Raw genomic sequence first — 18,132 nt, forward strand, 5'->3', positions numbered from 1 at the left:
ACCAGAAACAAAGATTTTCTCCCTGGAAGCATCTGTATTTTTTTTTCTTTTCATTGGCGTTATATAACTGTTTTCCTTTGGTCTTAGCTGCCAAGAAGCTTGAGGCCAAACGTGGAGCTCAGTGACAGTAACCGTATTATGCTTTGTGGTCAGAATATTTGTTTCTTTCTTCTTTTCTGGTTTTAATTTCCATTTCAACAGTATTATTTTATACCTGACATTAACAGCAAACTATATCAAATTCTTTCTCTTTAAGTATGCAAGTAGAAGTAAGAAATAGATAAAAATGGATTTACTCTCTGGATAAAATACAATTCACTTTTGTTTTTGTTTCTTTTTTTTTAGAGTCAAAACACTTACTTCTAAGATCTACTTGTCAGGCACTAATTTGGGACTTCATTTAACTTTACCTTAAGACACGTGTGCACATGCTTTATATATCAGTAACTAAGTCTTTAATTTCTTACCTTTTATCAGAAAGGAGATAGTGGTTTTTCTATTAGGTTCCCTTAATTATCCTTGGCCTCTGACCTTCCAAATGGCTTTCTTCAGAATCAAAGGGCCCAACTCTTTTTTGCTTCACTTTCTGATGGTTAACATCTGAGGGTAGCAGGATAGGGGTGAGTGAGGACAAGGTGTCCCTTTACATAGTTTCCCTCATCTGTCTTTTCAGACCAGCCTGGAGGTAAATATCATAGCAACCTAATCACTTATTCTACTCAACAACTTATCTCTTTAGATAAATTACACAGTTTAGCCTGGTGAACTCAAAGTTCACAACCTGCTTTAGATCTTAGGTCTTTACCTGTGCTCTTAAGGAAAAGTACATACATACATGTTTTCATTTGTACTATAATTATATAGAGACCATTTATGAAAAACCTATAGCTAGCATCATAATCAATGGGGAGAACCTGAAAGGCTTTACTTTGAGGGCCGATATGCACTTTCATCCACTCCATTAAGGATGCCCACGGTCTCCACATCTGTTCCACATAGTACTGGAAGTACTGTAAAGAGCAATCAGACAAGAAAAAGAAATACAAGTCAGAAAGAATTAAAATTGTCCCTGTTTGCAGACGATATGATTCTGTATGTAGAAAAACACTGAAACTCTCTAATCAACTCTTAGAACTAATGAATGAATTCAGTAAAGTTGTTGGGTATAAAATCAACATACAAAAATCTATGGCATTTTTATAAATAACATCTAGCTAAAAAGTTTTAAGAATCACATTTATGATAGTATACAAAATGCTTAGGAATAAATGTAACCAAGGAGATGAAAAACATGCATATTGAAAACTATAAAACATTGATCAAAGGAATTAAAGATTCCACAAATACATGAAAGATGTTCCATGATCATTGGTTGGAAGAATTAATATTGTTAAAAGTCCATACTACCCAAATTGGTCTACAGATTCACCACAATCCCCACCAATAATTACAATGGCTCTGTTTACAAAATAGAAAAACGAGTCCTAAAATTTGTAGGGAACCAGAGGAGACATAAAATAGCTGAAGTAATTTTATTCAAAATGTACTTATGAATAACCTTTCCATTGTTTTGGAACGTCATTCCTACCCAGCCTATCATTACCACATAGCCATAGTATTTTTGTGGTAATTTCCGTAAAATGTCACAACATTGAATTAAGTGTACTAGCCGGAAAGCCATGTCCACATACAGGGATTGCTGCTTATGACTAGACATCCTGGATTTTAGTCATGAGACATTACTTTTTCTCAAAGCCAAATGTCTTGAGGTTACATATTTTGAGAAGTCAAAGACCCCAACCCTTTCTTTCTTCCTGAGAAATTCATCCCCCCTCTCTACCCTCATTGGAGCATTGACCCCTGGCTGGGTTCCAGGAGCTCATCTCTGTTTGCGGCATGGAAAGGTCCCTCTCTTGACTTGGATAATTTTAGTTCCTGATTATCTCTGAGGGGTGTGTCTTAAACAAGCAACATTTCTGCTCTAGAAGGAAAGATTCTATGCTTCTACAGAAATCTGTATTTACAGGTCACAGTAAATCCAGTACCCAGGAGCACCCTCTCTCCTGGTCGTTCATTCCTTGCCTCACCTGCACTTCCCTTCTTCCACATTTGGGATGTCTTGCTGCCCTTGCCTCCCTAACCCATGAGGTGTTTGGGTAGAAGAAACAAATGGTAGTCAACAGATGGAAATCTCAGTCCTATAAGGGCAAGGAGAGTGTAGCCAGCACCTCCAATTCTGAAATGGGTCAATAAAGATCTGGATTATAATTATAGCTGTGGCATGTGACTTTGAGGAAACTATTTGATCTCTTAGACTTTATTCATCTTTAAAACAAGTGAAACAAATTTGACTCTGTCTATTAGTGTATCTGAGAATGGGATGTGGTAATATATATGGAGGAGGCTTAAACATGACTTACTTTATTAATCAGTTATAGTTGGGGGTAGTCACCAAGGGCAAATATAGTAGCAGAGATAGTGGATTTTTCTTTCAAGAATAGGATAGTGGAGGCAATTTTGAGTTCTTGTTATAGTTTCACTTGACTGGATCTCATGTCCTTTTCTATTTCTTTATTTCATTTCTCTAAGGACATTTTCTCACCTGCTTTGGGGGTCCCATGGGTTTGAAATACTGTGTTACACTGTAGAGACTCTCTCATCCTTCAGAGGAGCTGGGTCATAAGCTTAATTTGGACCTGTGAAGCAGCTTCTCATTGGAGCTATTTCCACTTCTTTCCATCCATTTCTAATATTTATTTTGGCATGTGGTATGTTCTGGGTGGGAGAGAAAGAAAAACAACACAGTAAATATTTTAGTACAAATTCACAAATAATGAGAAAGATATATAAGTAACCCCACCCTGAGATGTGATAAAGACAAATTCTGATAAAGACAATGTGTTCTGAAAGTACAGAGGAAGAGAGATTAATTCTAAGTGATTAGCTCTAGAAATGCTTTGGGGACATATGGGGTTTGAGTGCTAAGAACCTAGCTGATAGGACTTAAAAAATTCTTTTTATAGTTGTAGACAGACAGAATGCCTTTATTTATTTTTATGGGGTGGTAAGGGTTGAACCCAGTGCCTCACACATGCTAGGCAAGTGCTTTGCCACTGAGCCACAACCCCAGCCCCTTGATAGGACTTTTGATGAGACTGTAAATGAGAATGGGTAGGATTAGCTCAAGGGGAAAGACAAACCTGAGAAGATGTGTTGGAAGATGGTACTCAAGGGTAGCAGGGAAAGTCTAGAATGGGAAATGTGGATAGTGGCCAACTTGTAGATGGGGTATGTTTATTTCTAGTGTTTTTTTTCTATTTGAATGAATTTACTAGTTTCATTCTCTAAATTTATATCAACTACTGGAACTAAGTCATTTTAATAATATACAATTCTTATGCTTCATATGATATTGGATTATGATGGGAGTTGGTCTTTAGAGTCTTTTGAAGTCGGCATCAAGAGGGAAAATGAGCCAGTACTTTTATGGGCTTAAATAACTCCACTTTTATCTTCTTGTCAAGAGCTAAGAATAACTGGTGATCATGGAGTTTAATGATATCTTGTGGAACAAGATATCAGATACAGAGAACAGATACAGAGAATGTGGCTTACATTACAAGAAGGGCTGAGTCTCAGGCAAGAAGCTTAGAAAACATACTCCAAGGTCCAGCTGAGGTAACGGGGAAGAGCTGCAGTGGGTTTGCAAGTTAGATAGCAGTGGCAAGACTTTGAAATAAGCTAAGGAAGGAAATCAACCAAGAACATTGCTACTGAACATTTAATATCATTGTGGAGAGGAAGGATTAATAACCCAATTCTTCTTGTTCAGATGGTACCACTCTGGGCTATATGTTCATCTGTTATGAATGCAGAGTTAGGAAAGTTAAGGCAGAAGGAAATTTTTAGGCAAAAGTATAACCATCCCTTTCAGCAAACTGCAAGTATACAATAAAGTATCACTAACTATAGTACAGTGATCATGTACAGTGATCATGCTGTACATGAGATTCCCTCAAATTATATCATCACTGAAAGTTCGTACCTTGAGAATAGATATTAGGTGGTCTTCTCTCTCACACACACACACACACACACACACACACACACACACACACACACACAAGGTAACTATGTGAGGTAATGAATATGTCAATTAAGATTGTGACAATCATTTCACAATGTGCGTGAGTATCAAAACATTACATTGTAAACCTTAAATATATACAATCTCTACTCAGTTATTCCTCAATAAAGTTGGGAAAACATCTGTCTTATAAAATACAAAGGACATTGTTTGAAAGAATTATTCTTCTGGAAGGTCAGAAAATTCTCTTCTCTTTCTATCTATCAAAGCCACAGGAAATTCAAGTTTGGTTTAGAAGCCTAGAAAAGCTTTTTTAATGACACCTTCCCCCAACACTTACACCAGCTGTGCTTGGTTTTTGAGATGCTCAAAGTAGTTAACAAACATCTCTTTTATTTTCCAAATTTCTCAAGGAGTCATATAATCAGTAAAGTGCAATTTAAGTTTTCCATCTTGGGAAGGCTGAAGGGGGAGTTTTGGGGAAAGAGAGGTCATGTTCTCCACCAACCCTTTGTTTGAAAGCAATCATCAGTGTTGATGTCAGATGCCCAACCATTCTGAAAACTGATGGGGACTTCACAATTGTCAACTAACAATGACAGGCAGCCTCTGCAGCTAAGTCTGCCATTGTTACCACCATTGCCATTTTTACAGTCTCTACTAGTGTTGTTCCTGAAATTTGAAGAAAGTGCAATAAAGGGGCTCAACTAGTAGCCTCTATCACCCTGTGATGCTATTTGCATTCACTCAGCTCAACCTCTTGGCATTCAGTAGTTTGGTCAAACATCTTCTAGGTGTCGCTGTGAATGTGTCTTTTAGATGTGCTTAACACTTGATCATTTGACTCTGAGTCGAGCAGACCACCCTCTAAAACATGGCTGGCCTTGTCCAATCAGTTGAAAGCCTGAGAAGACTGAGGTCCCCTGAGGATGAAGGAGTTCTGCCTCCAGGCTGCCTTCATCAAGACCATAACACCAATGCTTCCCAGGGTCTCCAGCCCCCTGGTCCATCCTGCAGATCCAGACTTCACAGCCCCAAATCACGTGAGTCAACGTCTTCAATATCCCCCTCCCGGGACATACATTCTGTGGGTTCTGTTTCTCTGGAGAACCCTGATTAATACATCTCCTTGGTTTTTCTTTGCTGTTTGCTGTTGCTTGGGCATTCTTGAGAGAGCTGGACATTAAGTGTACTCCACGTTACTGGTACTTTTTTCTTGCTGGTGTTGGTTTCCCATGAGGTCAAGAGTCTGACTGGTGAGAGGAGAGGGGGATGCAGGGGCTGTGCGTGGAGCAGGCCGAGCAGAGGGCCTGTTCTGCTTAGCTTCAAGGATCTCTGTTGCCCATCTTTCTTTTTGGCCCATTAATGTCACGTTCCTTTTGAGGCTGAGCTGTGCTGCTCTTTGCTGGGAAGAAAGAATGTAAGCTTCTTTTATTAATGGCGCTCATGTTGTCCTGACCTTTCTTTGTTTTTTTTTTTTTTTCTTCTGAAGAAAGATGGCTGGAATTTTACAGAGGACAGTTCAAGATTTCACTTTTATATTTGTTTCAAAGTGAAATAAATCTTATATTCTTTAGTGTTTGTTTGATAACCAACCCCTCTCCAGTCCAGCACTGTTCAAGAGAATAATGGAAATGCTCTCCCCTTTTGTCCAATATAGTAGCCACTGGCCACATGTGGTTACTGAGCCCTTAGAATGTGGCTAATGCAACTGAGGAACTGAATTTTAAGTTTTATTTAATTTTAACTTTTAAATGTAAATGGTCACAAAAGGCTAGAAGTCACCGTATGGCACAGCACAAAGCCAGCTGAGATGCCAAACATCAACCTTCCAGTTGACTTTTACCCAGGTCAAGTAATGAGTTATATGTAGATATAGATAATATAAACGTATATGTCTATACATTTGTATGTATCATCTGTCTAATCTGGTTTTTACCACTTGTGAGGTCTTTGGACCAGCACCATCACCATCATCTTTAAACTTCTTGCATGTTTAGAATTGTGGGGTCCCTGTAGACGTGCTGAATCAGGATCTGCATTTTGTCAAGTTCCCCAGTTGTGCTTATTAAAGCCTGAGATTGTGGATACAGAATGTTCACACAAACAATCTTAGTGCACAGAGAAGCAGGATTTCTTCCCACTGACCTGTGTGATTTCACCATGAGTCCTCCTTACACGCTCAGGGCCCTCCAACACTGGTTCTGGCCTGACCTTTTAGGAGAAGTCTTACAATTTCCCTGGTTTCTCAGAATGTTATGCTCAATCAAAAACTTCTGATGTTTTTATTCTCATTTTCATGGGAAGAGGGGGAAGCATGTTTGAATCTGAGGGTTCTTTAAACTAAAAATCACAGTGCCTGAATAAGCATCCAGTTGTGCTGTGTGATGCCTTCTATGATGTAGTTTATTGATAAAATAGTTCTGCAAAGTACACAAAAACATCTGCATGGATTTTCTATTTATTATGGAGCAAATCAATAGTATCTTGCTGATAGTATTAAGTACAATGTTTACTGACACACACACATATATGTGCATATATATATATATATAATATATATATATATAGTAACTACCATATATAATGCCATTTTATAATGATTTGGGCTGTGAAAATTACAAGATATAATTGATACTAGAAATGGTCTATTAGGACTCAACCTGCAACCACACATTTATTAGCTTCTAAAATTGATTCTGAACTACTTGACTTTCCTGACCTTTTGGTGGGTGCATGTAAAGCAATTTGTCGCAAAGCCATCCTGACTTTTCAGGAAATAACCAGGCAATAAGCAATAGATCATATTGACTTAGAACTTGAGTGGAATAACTCTAAAGCCTGTAAAACTTCATGAAAGAAAACAGCTATTGCATGGAAGGATGTCACGGCCTGTGATTTTGTGTCCGTCTCCATTCCAGCAGGATTTGGGTTCTCTTCCATTGGGTTGACTTTTCTTTCTGACTGACTTCAGATTCATATTATCTTGTTATATTTCATGCATCTTTGTAAGTTATTTTGTGGTAACAAAGTAGGATCATAAATGAAGAAATAATATTTTGCATAGAAAGTCTAGATTTATTTAATTCTGATTAAAATTAAGAAGAGCAATCAGATCCATGGATTCTTCCACAGTGTTATTTAAGTACAATTATATGTAAACACTAGTACTTTCCTCACCATGGTCTCACCAGGGACTAGATGGAAAGAAGATGGAATTCTTCATATTCATAGGTCACAGGTTGAATTCAGCCTGAGATGCGCAGTCTGATAGATTGGAAACCTGGCTTGTTCACTTATCTGCAGAGAGGAGATAGCAATGCTTAACCTCAGGAGCTCCAGCTCTCACAGAAAGGACCGGAAGCCTCCTCTGTTCCTCCTAGGAAGTGGCCCTAGTAATTTAGAAGTATCTGGAATGTAAGATTTTGATTACTGAATTTACATACAAGGTGTGATATTATGATTTTTGGGGGGGAGATTTGGTCCCAGCTGTTAGTGTTAATAACTTCAATTCCAAGATAATCTACACGATGAGGAAACTGGAACTCCGTGTTCTGACTGGGGACCCAGTGTATGCCTGGGTTTGTTTCAGGTTCTTAAAACTGTTTGGCAGAAAAGTGAAGTCTTCTGAAATGTCACTACTTAGAGATAAGGTTTAAATTTTTGTATGTTTAATTTCAGGTTTGAGGGGGGTACATTTACACATACACACACCTAATCACATGTGAGTTGTATTGTTCTTTGGCTCTTTAATTATATTGTGCTCTTTAAATAGTACAAGAAATAAAGGAACACAGCTGGGTGTGGTGGTGCACACCTCTAATCTCAGTGGCCCTGGAGGCTGAGGCAGGAGGATCATGAGTTCAAAGCCAGCCTCAGCAACTTAGTGAGGCCCTAAGCAACTCAGCAAGACCTTCTCTCAAAATAAAAAATATAAAAAAGGGCTGGGGATGTGTCTCAGTGGTTAAGCACCTTTGGGTTCAATCCCCAGTATTAGGGGGAAAAACAAAAACACCTAATAAAACTTGGAATGGAACCACTATTTGACCCAGTCATCCCACTCTTAGGTTTATACCCAAAGGACTTAAAATCAGCATACTAAGTGATGCAGCCACATTAATGTTTACAAAGCTCAATTCACAATAGCTAAACTATGAAACCAACCTAGGTGCCCTTCAACAGATGAATGGATAAAGAAAATGTGAGATACACACACACACACACACACACTGGAATATTACTCAGCCTTAATGAAGAATGAAATTATGACATTTTCTGGTAAATGGATGGAACTGAGAATATTATGCTAAGCAAAATAAGTCAATCCCAAAGAACCAAAGACTGAATGTTTTCTCTGATATGTGGATGCTAATTCACAATAAGAGGCGGGGTGAAGAATAGAGATAATTTGGACTATACTGAGGGAGTGAAGAGAGGGGAGGGGGCGTGGGGCTAGGAATGATAGAATGAATTGTACATTATTACCGTATGTGCATCTATGATGGCAGGACCTGTGTAACTCTGCATCATGTACAATGAGACGAATGAGAAGTTATGCTCTATTTATGTATGATATGTCAAAATGCATTCTGCTGTCCTGTATAACTACTTAGAACAAATTTAAAAAAAAAAGAAATAAAGGAACATGGAAATTGCATATTATGAAGCATTTTCTGAGAACATAATTTTTAGTGGCTACTTTCTTTTTCTATTATAAGGGTGTTGTAGTAACTCAACATGTTCTGTTGAACTTTGGGTGTATTTCTCCATTTGTTAACATAAATAGTACTTCCTTGCTACTTACTGTCTTATATGGTATGAATTTTTTCTTGATGCATATTGCTAAATTCAATTCCAGAGAGGTTGTGTCAATCATGCCACCAGTAGCAGTAACTGAAAATATGTATTTTCCAGGATTCTAGCAAGCACCAAGAATTAACATTTAAAAGGTGTCCATTTGATGAGAAAATTAACTAGCCATCATAACCACTAATTATTTTAATTGATTATTTTAATTGTACATCTTTGCCTGGACATGGGAAACTTTGTATTTATTCTGTGAATTTTACTTTTGCCTTTTTCAAAATGTTTTTAGTGCATTATAGCTATATGTAATATTGGGGTTCGTTTTGTCATAATCATATATGCATGGGATATAATTAGCTCCACTTCAGTCCCCAGTGTTTCCTCCTGCCCTCTGCCCCCTGCTTCCCTTCCTCTACAATATTAGTGCCTTTTAAAATGCCATTACATGTATGTCAGTTGTACAAGGACTCAAGAGTTGCCACAGTCCCTCTTGGACTGAGGTGCTATTAGCACATGTGATAAAATGTGTCTTTTTCTTTCTTTAGTTCACTTTACTCATACATACTATTAGGGTTCATTTTGAAATAAATAGGCAAGCAGGGAATAGAGTTTGCTCTAGTCGGTCTCCAGTCCCTCCCTTGCCCTCCTGCCTTCCTTCCCACTGCTCCTTTTCCTCTTCTGACCTTTCTTCTATTTACTTATAGTTTTTTTTAAGTTAGTGCCTTGTGAATATATATGGAGGTGAGATTCACTGTAGTATATTTATATGTTACAATCACTATAGAAAGTAGTATGGAGATTCCTCAAAGAACCAGGAATGGAACCATCATTTGACCCACCTATCCCACTTCTTGGTATCTATCCAAAATGAGCTAAAATCAGCATACTATAGGGATGCAGCCATGTCAATATTTATAGCAGCACAATTCACAATAGCCAAGCTATGGAGGCAACCTAGGTGCCCTTCAACAGATGAATAGACAAAGAAAATGTGATGTCGGACTAGGATTGTGGCTCAGTAGTAGAGTGCTTGCCTAGCATGCGTGCGGCAATGGATTTAATCCTCAGCACCACATAAAAATAAATAAAATAAAGGTCCATCAACAACTAAGAAAAAAAAGTAAAAAAAGAAAATGTGATGTCTGTACATAATGGAGTATTACTCAGTCATAAAGAAGAATGAAATTATGACATTTGCCAGTAAACGGATAGAACTGGAGGCCATCACACTATGTGAAATAATCCAGACCCAGAAATTCAAAGTTATAATGTTTTTTTCTGATGTGTGGAAGCTACTACAAAATAAGAAAAAATAAAGTGTGGGAAAGAATTCCATGAAAATAGAAGAGAGATCAGTGGAGTTGAGGAAGGGAATTGAGGGGAGGGAGGAGGATAAGAAAAAGGGAAGACTGGTGGAATGAATCTGACCTAACTTTCTATGAGCATGTTCTGTGAGTTTTAAATTTTATTTAATTCATTACACTTCTGGGGATGGAACCCAGGGCTTGCATCGTGCCTAACATGCTCATCACTGAGCTGTGCTCCCGACACCTTAAAATTTATTTCACTATTTAATAAATATTGTAGTGTTGCGTTTTTATTTTTTAAATAGTTGTATATTTTTCACCAAGTTGTGAACTTTTCACTCCAAGCAATACAGACACTGAAGGAAAATATACAGAAATACCAGTCACTCATAATCCTATTGCTGAGTGGTTAAGCACCCCTTGGTTCAATCCCCAGAACAACAGACAGGTGTTTTGGTTAGGAGCATGACCTTGGAGGTCAGGCTCCCTAGATGGGCATCTCAACCTTGCCACTTATTAGCAATATCATCTTGAGCAAGTTACTTTCCTACCCTGCACTCCTTTTCCTAATTTGTGATAAGTGAGGAATGAGAATAATTTGGAATAATAATAATGAAAATAATTTATAGTCTGTTCATAGAGTTTGAACCAGAAATGAAATAAAATATGTAAAACATTAAAACTAAGAATAGTGTCTGGCCTCTAGTGAAACTCCATGAAAGTAAATTCTTAGTATCTTCTCTTATCAACAATAGATTTCTCTTGGTAGGAGTAGAATGTGTTTTATTCTGTCAGCAGAGGCATTGTATCATCTATTGTATCTGTTGGTAATTGTCAAATTATGTTTTCCACACCTTTACAAAAGCATTAGGTATTATCACTTTTGAAAATTATCACTCTGATGGGTGAAAAATGATAAATCATTGTTCATTGTTATAATTTCTATTTCTTTGCTTGCTCATGTCTTTGTATGTAATTGTATGGATTTTTTTTGTATCAGGGATTGAACCCAGGAGTGCTTGATCACTGAGCCACGTCACCAGCCCTTTTTAAATTTTTTTATTTCAAGATAGGGTTTTGCAAAGCTGCTTAGGGCCTTGCTAAATTGCTGTGGCTGGCCTTGAACTTGGTGATCCTCTTGCCTCATCCTCCCATTAAAATCCCTACTGGGATTACATGTGTGTACCATCATACCAGGCAATTTTATAGATTTTTTACCATATTCAGTTATCTTTTTTTATAAAGATAATTTTTATGTTGACATAAAAAAATTGTATGCATTCATTGTGTACAACATAGTATTTTGGAGTACATATACATTGTAAAGTGGTTACATTTAGCTAATTAACTAATGCATAACTTTACATAGTTGCCATTTCTTTGGTAGGATCATTTAACATCTGCTTTTTCAGCATTTTTCAAGAATGCGATATATCATCATTAACTATATTCACCATGCTGTCCTATAGGTCTCTTGGACTTACTCCTCTTGTCCAACCGTAAGTAAACACCCTTTAACAAACATCTCCCAAACTCCATAAATGTTTCTTTAGTGAATTGCCTAGTCATTGTCTTTGTTCATTTCTCAAAAAATGTGAATTCTTATTTTGGAATAATTTTAGATGTATCAAAATTTGCAAAGCAAATACGAAAAGTTCCTTTATATCCTGCACAACATTTTATGTTACCACAGTACATTTGTCACAGCTAAGAACCATTGGTAGGTCACTCTTCACTGCACCTCAGGCTCTGTTCAGATGTCACTATTTTTTCCCCCACAGATGTCATTTCTCTGTTTCAGAAACCAATCTAGGATCCCAGATTGCGTTTAGTCTTCATGTTTCCTTAGTCTCCTGTGGTGTGTGATTTTAGCCTATTTTTCATAGCCTCAACAGTTTGGAAGCATTCTGGTCAGATAGTTTGTGGAATATTTCTTTGGGCTTATTGGCTATTTTCTCACGATTAGCCTGGAACTCTGGGTGACTGGGAAGAATACGACAGGGCTGAACGGTCGGTCCCTACAGTCACATTGCGTCAGAGGCCACATGTTGTCAACATGACTTCTTACTGGTGGTGGTAACCTCGGTCACTTTGTTCTGGTAGTGTTTGCCAGGTTTCTCCAACCTAAAGTCATTATTTTTCACTTTTTATACTCTGTCATTTGGAATATAGTTTCACTAAATTCAGCCCCTATACAAGACTAAGTGCAGAGATTAAGCTCCATCTCTGAAAAAAGAAATTTGCTAGTTTCCTAGGGCTGCCATAGCAAAATACAACAGACTGGGTTGCTTAAATAACATTTTTTTCCCTCACAGTTCTGAAGGCTGGAATTACAAGATCAAGGTATTTAGCAGGGTTAGTTTCCTCTGAGGGTTCTCCCCTTGTCATGCACATTCTGGTCTGTCTCTGTGTCCTAATTTCCTTATAAGGATATAGTCAAGTCCATCCTAATGGCCCCATTTTGACTTAATCATCCCTTTAAATGTTCTTTCCACAAGTACAGCCACATTCTGAGGTACTGGGTTTTATAGCTTTGACAAGTGTATTTTGAGTGGGCACAATTCAGCCTACAACAGGAAGAGTATCTCTATATGTTATTTGGAATTTTTCTGTATACAATATTTGTCTCTTTTCCTCCATTTATTTATATAGTCACCCGTTTATTTGTTCTAGCATGGAATCAAGCATTCTTATTTTGGACTTTGGATTCTCATCTAACATAATGCCAGTAGTTTAGTTGGCCAAATTCTTCTAGCTCGGTCACTGGGAACTCTTATAGCTTGGCACACGTTTCTTGATTGTCTTTGACTTGCCCCCCACTTTTTTTCTGATCTTACAAGATTATTCAGGCTCATCTTGTAATTTGGGGGATCCCAGGTCTAAAACCTTTCATTTATCCAGGAACCTCTAGTTGCTTTTATTGGAAAATGATATTTAAAAGCAAAATCGGGGCATTGTGTGTGCCCATTTTTCCCCCTTGGGAATGAAATAGTTTTCTTTTTGATTAGAATATATCCCCACCATACATATATTCATATATGTGTGATTTATTAACTTCCTGCCTGCCTTATAGGTTGATTTCTTCATTCATCAATCAACAGAGACTTAGCATGCACTTACTTTATCTCTGGCATTGGTCAAGAGGCTAGAGATACCACACTCAAGAAGTTCATGGGCTAGACTTGCTTTGTAACAACCCACTCTTGGAATAACTCACCCAGTCTTGTAAGAACTACACTAACCCCTTCCAAGGCGGGTGCTTCCATGAGCTGATGTCCTTCCTTCACAACTCTACTTTTTCATGGGCCACCAATTCTCAATATCATTATATATGGGACCAGGATTACAGCGCATGAACCTTTGGGAGAACATGCTCACATCGTAGCACAGAGGAAATGGCAAGTCCACATGCCCTGAGAGAGTGCCTGCCTGTTGGAAAAGCAGAGAGAGGTGGGTGCAGTTGAAGCAGAGAAAGGGAGGGAGGCAGTAACTAAAGATGGCAGCAGGGTTGGTGAGAGGTCAGCTCCAGCTGGTAAGACCTTTGACCTTTATTCTGAGTGTGATGGGAAGCCATGGAGACTTCTGAGCAGAGGCGTGACAGATCAGGTTTATATTTAAAATGATGTTCGGATACAAAAACACATCAAAAAAATTGTGCACCATGATCAAGTAGGATTCATCCCTGGGATGCAAGGATGGTTCAATATACGGAAATCAATAAATGTTATTCACCACATCAACAGACTTAAAGATAAGAACCATGTGATCATCTCGATAGATGCAGAGAAAGCATTCGACAAAGTACAGCATCCCTTTATGTTCAAAACATTAGAAAAACTAGGGATAACAGGAACTTACCTCGACATTGTAAAAGCTATCTATGCTAAGCCTCAGGCTAGCATCATTCTGAATGGAGAAAAACTGAAGGCATTCCCTCTAAAATCTGGAACAAGACAGGGATGCCCTCTATCACCACTTCTATTCAATATAGTTCTCGAAACACTGGCCAGAGCAATTATCAGACGAAAGAAATTAAAGGCATAAAAATAGGAAAAGAAGAACTTAAATTATCACTATTTGCCAATGACATGATTCTATACCTAGAAGACCCAAAAGGGTCTACAAAAAACCTACTAGAACTAATAAATGAATTCAGCAAAGTGGCAGGATATAAAATCAACACGCATAAATCAAAGGCATTTCTGTATATCAGCGACAAAACTTCTGAAACAGAAATGAGGAAAACACTCCATTCACAATATCCTCAAAAAAAACAAAATATTTGGGAGTCAACCTAACAAAAGAGGTGAAAGACCTATACAATGAAAACTACAGAACCCTAAAGAGAGAAGTAGAAGAAGATCTTAGAAGATGGAAAAATATACCCTGTTCATGGATAGGCAGAACTAACATCATCAAAATGGCGATATTACCAAAAGTTCTCTATAGGTTTAATGCAATGCCAATCAAAATCCCAACGGCATTTATTGTAGAAATAGATAAAGCAATCATGAAATTCATATGGAAAAATAAAAGACCCAGAATAGCAAAAGCAATTCCAAGCAGGAAGTGTGAATCAGGCAGTATAGCGATACCAGATTTCAAACTATATTACAGAGCAATAGTAACAAAGACAGCATGGTACTGGTACCAAAACAGGCGGGTGGACGAATGGTATAGAATAGAGGACACAGAGACTAATCCACAAAGTTACAACTATCTTATATTTGATAAAGGGGCTAAAAGTATGCAATGGAGGAAGGATAGCATCTTCAACAAATGGTGTTGGGAAAACTGGAAATCCATATGCAACAAAATGAAACTGAATCCCCTCCTCTCGCCATGCACAAAAGTTAACTCAAAATGGATCAAGGAGCTTGATATCAAATCAGCTGCGTCTGATAGAAGAAAAAGTTGGCTCCGGTCTACATATTGTGGGGTCTGGCTCCAAATTCCTTAATAGGACACCCATAGCACAAGAGTTAATAACAAGAATCAACAAATGGGACTTACTTAAACTAAAAAGTTTTTTCTCAGCAAGAGAAACAATAAGAGAGGTAAATAGGGAGCCTACATCATGGGAACAAATTTTCACTCCTCACACTTCAGATAGAGCCCTAATATCCAGAGTATACAAAGAACTCAAAAAATTAGACAATAAGATAACAAATAACCCAATCAACAAATGGGCCAAGGACCTGAACAGACACTTCTCAGAGGAGGACATACAATCAATCAACAAGTACATGAAAAAATGCTCACCATCTCTAGCAATCAGAGAAATGCAAATCAAAACCACCCTAAGATACCATCTCAGTCCAGTAAGATTGGCAGCCATTCTGAAGTCAAACAACAACAAGTGCTGGCGAGGATGTGGGGAAAAGGGTACTCTTGTACATTGCTGGTGGGACTGCAAATTTGTGCAGCCAATTTGGAAAGCAGTATGGAGACTCCTGGGAAAGCTGGGAATGGAACCACCATTTGACCCAGCTATTGCCCTTCTTGGACTATTCCCTGAAGACCTTAAAAGAGCGTACTACAGGGATACTGCCACATCGATGTTCATAGCAGCACAATTCACAATAGCTAGACTGTGGAACCAACCCAGATGCCCTTCAATAGATGAATGGATAAAAAAATGTGGCATTTATACACCATGGAGTATTACGCAGCACTAAAAAATGTCAAAATCATGGAATTTGCAGGGAAATGGATGGCACTAGAGCTAATTATGCTAAGTGAAGCTAGCCAATCCCTAAAAAACAAATGCCAAATGTCTTCTTTGATATAATGAGAGCAACCAAGAACAGAGCAGGGAGGAAGAGCAGGAGGAAAAGATTAACATTAAACAGAGACATGAGGTGGGAGGGAAAGGGAGAGAAAAGGGAAATTGCATGGAAATGGAAGGAGACCCTCATTGTTATACAAAATTACATATAAGAGGTTGTGAGGGGAATGGGAAAAAAACAAGGAGAGAAATGAATTACAGTAGATGGGGTAGAGAGAGAAGATGGGAGGGGAGGGGAGGGGGGATAGTAGAGGATAGGAAAGGTAGCAGAATACAACAGTCACTAATATGGCATCATGTAAAAATGTGGATGTGTAACCGATGTGATTCTGCAATCTGTATTTGGGGTAAAAATGGGAGTTCATAACCTACTTGAATCTAATATATGAAATATGATATGTCAGGAGCTTTTAATGTTTTGAACAACCAATAAAATAAAATAGAAAAAAATGATGTATTTCTGGCTATTGTATGAATAATTGGCTGGAAGGGGCTGTGAGTCGCAGCAGGAATCTCAGTTAAGAGGCCATTGTGGTGACCCAGCTGAGAGGTGTTGTGGGCCTGGATCAGGTTGTAGCAGCAGAAGCAAAGAGAAATAGCTGGGTTCAGGATACATTTTGTAGCAGAACCAACAAGATTTGCTGGCCAACTAGAAATGAGACAAAAGAACAAAGAGGACACAGAGAGCAACTTAGAAAGTAACTTCAAGTTCTGCCTCTCAGCAATTGGATAAATCAAAGACTATTATTGAAAAAGAAAACTCTGAACAGTTCTGGGGTTTGAAGGAATCTAGAGTTCTCTTTTGGATATCTGAAGCCTGTTTACAGAAAGGAGATGTTCAATGGGCAGATGGATAAAGAAGTCTGGGGTTCAGAAGAGAGGTCAAAATGGGAGACACAAATTTGCAAATAACGTATACACAGAGTTTTGGAAATCAAATGTGGTTTTTTTGATATGCATCTCATTTAACTGAGCTGGGGTTTTTTGTCATATTAGTAGATATGACTGTGGTTAACACTATCTAGGCCTTTTAGGTTATTATTTTAATTTACCCAACATACTCTTAATTTTTCTATATCTCCTGTATCTCCTACTACTGCCATATGAAAAGCAATGGGTTGTATACAGCACACACATGCACATGTGCACACACACACACTTTTTTTTAAAGAGAACAGTACTAATTTATACGCTTCCAACTTATTCAACATTCAAATTATTTAAATTAGATTTTAAAAAGTAAGAAGGAAATACTGGCTATCAAGGACATTGTAATGTCCACTGTATTGGTTAGAACTGTAAATGATCAAGAATCTCATATAAACCAATTAGCCAAAGGAATATTTTGATTTCCTTAACTGGGAACTTCAAGTGGCAGGTCTAGTTTCAGAAGTAGTTGGATCCAGGGCTTCAGACAATCTCGTCAGCTCTTAGTCTCTGCTTCTGTTTCTCAGTGTTGCTTGTTATTCCTTGGTTTGATTCTTAGATTCTTTCCATGGCAACATACCCTAGGTGGCCATAAGCCTCCTTTCAGCTTGGTGTTCAAGAACAAAAGGAACAGACCCTCTCTCTGCAGAAGGTTATAGAATGGATTATAAGAGTTAATACACACCAGTGCTTAATGCAGTGCCTGGAACACAATAATAGCTCAGTAAATGTTAGTAATTCTTTCTTACTATTACCGTGGCAGTAGCCTCTGTAATATACCACCATCATTGCCATCTCTCTTGGGTCATCTAGGCCTCTGTCTGTCCTAGGATTAGGACATGTTTTTAAAGCAGAACATAAATTTTGGGCTCTGGAATTTTTATGGGCTTAGAAAGTATGAGTCAGTAATATTCTGAGACTAGCACTTTGGATTCTTACATCAATCTGATAGACTAACCTTGGTATATAACAAGGAGTCCTCATATGTCCCAGACAGAGACAGATACATACGAATTGTTCCAAATTCATCAAGATGCACAGTGGACAGTCAGTTCTCCATAAGGGCTCAGGAAGGGACGGCTCAAGGAATTTATGGAAAAAGAAAGAAGTTTCCCAATATTTCAGGTTAGCAAATTCCAGGTTTTCAGGAAGGAAATAAGTAGCTCCCTGTCCTCTGTTTGGATCATACCCATTGTGATTTCTAGTAATCATACAAA

The sequence above is a fragment of the Spermophilus citellus genome (assembly GCF_964194105.1).
Source record: "Spermophilus citellus genome assembly, chromosome: 8".
NCBI lineage: Eukaryota > Metazoa > Chordata > Mammalia > Rodentia > Sciuridae > Spermophilus > Spermophilus citellus.